The following is a 3642-nucleotide window of genomic DNA, read 5'->3' as shown; positions in this document are numbered from 1 at the left end:
TAAAGGTCAAGACTGAATAAATCAGGAGAAAAATAAAAGGTCTTTTATATCTGGAAAATCGCATGGATGGAGGAGCGTAGTAGGCTACAGTCCATGGAATCACAAAGAGTCGGATACGACTGAGCGACTTCACTTCACTTCACATCTATCATCAATAAAGAGAATGTATGTGAATATAAAAGTATTTTTTCAGCCTTGGCATGACTCCAAGAAAACCCAAATGCTGAGGTCTGTTTCAGTCCTACCATTCCTCTGTTCCTCTCGCAGACAGACCATAGAAAGATGAACAAAGTCAACAAGTTCCATTAACCAAAAGGCTGGTCAAGGTCCATGTTTAAACACACCCTTAGGCACCGTGGCTCCAGATTTCTGAAAGGCTGTGTCAGAATGATAGGATACCCTGGAAGTTCAACATTCACTTCCTAAGGCAACTCCTGACTGCTTCTGGATTCAGTGCTACCCTAGTTATCCTCCAGACATCAGTCAGAGCTAAAAGGTCCTTACATCCCACACCCTCAAGACTGGAATGAATCATGTGACCAGCTTTTGGTTGGGGGGGGAAGTGGTGGCTATAAAGCATTAACAGGCTCACATGTCAGCTCTCCTAAGTAATATTTACATTTAAATTTTAACAAATCCTTCCATGTCTTGATCCCATGGATTATGGATTGAATGAGTGGCCATAACAGCCACAATGACTAATTACTAATGATGCTCTTGGGGAAGGTTCCAAGCTACCCACACACTCTATGAGACAGGCTATTTCAGGGGAAAAGTACAACAGTTAGATGACTGATGACTGATAAATGGATAGGTAGACAGATGGTAAGCAATTCCAAAGCACTGCCGACAACTAAATAGTTTAAGTTATAAACAAATAAATGTTCATGGGGCTTGAAATCTTCAGTGATTATTTTTTAGTGCTCATAATATCTCAAGTTGATATCTTAATATATGACTTTAAAAATATTTAATTAATATTTTAAAAACCACTATGGTCTTTATTAAACAATAATTTGAATAAGAAACTCTCTATATCCCTTTTGCCAAAAGCATTAAAATCTTGGGTTTTATGACATTTATTTTTCTTATTTTTTGCCTAGAAGTAATTCAAAGCTTTTGTTCAATTGACAGAGAATAAGGTATTCATATAAATTGGGTCAAAATGAAAAGTGATATTGACAAGAACTTAGGTTCTGTCCCCAAATCATGATAAATTCTCTTTATTCAAAAACACTGAGTGTCTCCCTTTATAGGACATGATCCTATAACATTAGCTATGTCTTTAATGCCTCCAATATTTGATCCTCAAATTACTCATTAATCTTTACCTTCAACCATGACTAATCACAAATTTCTACCCTGGAAAATAGAATACACTCAAATTAAAAAATGAGAGAATGAATGTCATAAGCACAGTGGAAGCTCCCTGTCCCCAGAAAGTACCATGAGAATTCCCACCTCAGAGACATTCACATACACTGTTCTCCTCTATCTTCTCCTTTCCTCTTTTCCAATCTAAACTCTGCAAAGCTCTTCCATTTGCTTGCATGATCTCTCCATCTCTAAACCAGATAAATTTCATTATTCATTTGGCACTCACTTTCTGTCTTGTGGATGTGACTTTGGTAAATTAATAATTATTGAGACCAACTATATTCCAGGCAATATACTACATACTCTAATACTCAAAATAACTCAAGAGGTATGTGTTAACATCCTCTCTTTATTGATAAAGTGAAGATTCAAAGAGGTTTAAAAAACACTTGCCAAAGTCAGCCAGCTAGTGAATGGCAGACTGAGGATTTAAAACTAGGCTCCAAACATCACAAGCTTTCCACCATGGCATTCTGCTTCATTTTGTCCATTGATTTCATTCATTTATTGAAACAGAGGATATCATTATCTTAATCCAATGAGAACTCACTGAGACATGTAGGGCTGGTGAGAGGTCACTGCAAAAGGAGAAGCCAAAGACCACAAGCTTGTGGTTGGGGGCTGGGAAAAAGAGGAAAATAGGATGACACTGGGGCTTCTGGCTTCAGTATTGATTACGATGCCTTTAAACAACACCATGAATCAGGAAGAGGAGGGGGTTTGGTGAAGGAGAGGACATTCTTTTGTGAGCATCCTGAGTAAAGTGCCCATTATTTCCACATGGAGTGGCCCAGAGGCAGGGAAGCAGTGGTTAAAAGCATGGTCTTTGGTGTCAACTAGCCTCGGTCTTGAATCTGAGCTTCACCACTTCTTAGCTGCATGTCTTGGGACAAATTACTTTACCTCTGAGGGTTTGTGTCTCACTGGTAAAACAGGAGTAATACCTACCACAACGAGCTGTTAGAAAGATAGAATTAAATCCATATAATTAGCAGGAAGCTGATGTATAGCACAGGGAGGCCAGTCTGGTGCTCTGTGATGACCTGGAGGGTTGGGATGGGGGAGAGGAAGGCTCAAGAGGGAGGGATACATATATTGTTATAACTGATATACGCTGAGGGACAGCAGAGACCATCACAATATTGGAAAACAATTATCCTCCAATAAAAAAAACAATTCATATGTCTGGCATATAAGTACTCATTATATGTTATTACAATTATACATGTTATTACAATTATACAGATGATTAAAGTAAGTGTGACCCTGGAGTGGGAGACATCTGAGCTGGAGAATGAATTTAGGTGTCATTGGTGTAGGAGCAGTGGTTAAAGGCATAAGAATCAATGACACAGTCAAGTGTATGAAGCAGAGATCACAACTCGAATGCCCCATGGCCAGCAAGTGAGTGAAGTGAGTTGGTGTAAGCACATTTGCACACAGTAGGAACTGGGGGGACTCTAGAGAAATGGAGAGTGCATAGTTTCTCTAAAGAGGGAGGCTGCTACCCAGACTGAGATGATTTCTGTTGTGTCAAAATTGGGCCCAGTGTCACTAAATCTTCTCTTTATTTCCCAGTGTTTAAGTGTTGGCGACTAAATTCAAGCTTAATAAGTAAACTGAACACATACGTAGGCTAGATTGTGGCTTGTCAGCTGCCAGATTGTGATCTCGCCAATATAGAGAAAGAGGGCTGAGGATGGAGCTCTATAGAGCATTATCACAAAAGAGATAGGCAGAGAAAGAGGAGGGGTAAAAGGAGATCAGACCAGTGGAGAACAGAGATGGAAAGAGTGGCCCAGAAAGAGCTGAATTCAAAGAAAGTCAAGGAAGAGAAGCATTCAGGAAAGAGAAGGTTTCACACCATCCACAGGTGGCACAGGGATCACTGTGACCGGACTGTGCACACAAACTCTACTTTGAAGGAGAGGGGATGTGATACTCAAGGAGATCATCCCAGACTTAGAAACAAGACAAGTAGTACTGAGGGAAAGCATAACAGTGAATAGAATTCTATTTGAATCCACCAAGAGGAGCCCTGAGAACTTATGTTGAATACATTTTCAAAAGCAAGGGTAGAGTCTGGCAGCTCAACCATCCCTTGGATATAGTTCCAATGGCTGGAATTGGAGGCAGATAGGAAACCAGAAAGTTTGCCCTGTCCTCCCCTATTCGGGGAATTAGCTGATCAGAACATGGAAAGGAAGAGAAAGATAAATAAAAACTCTCAACACTCTAACCAGTAGTGAATTCTAAGATCTTTTA

Source organism: Moschus berezovskii, chromosome 17, assembly GCF_049115385.1.
Source record: "Moschus berezovskii isolate FMDL1 chromosome 17, NW_MosBer_1.0, whole genome shotgun sequence".
Taxonomy (NCBI): Eukaryota; Metazoa; Chordata; class Mammalia; order Artiodactyla; family Moschidae; genus Moschus; species Moschus berezovskii.
Note: the sequence above shows the minus strand (reverse complement) of the source record.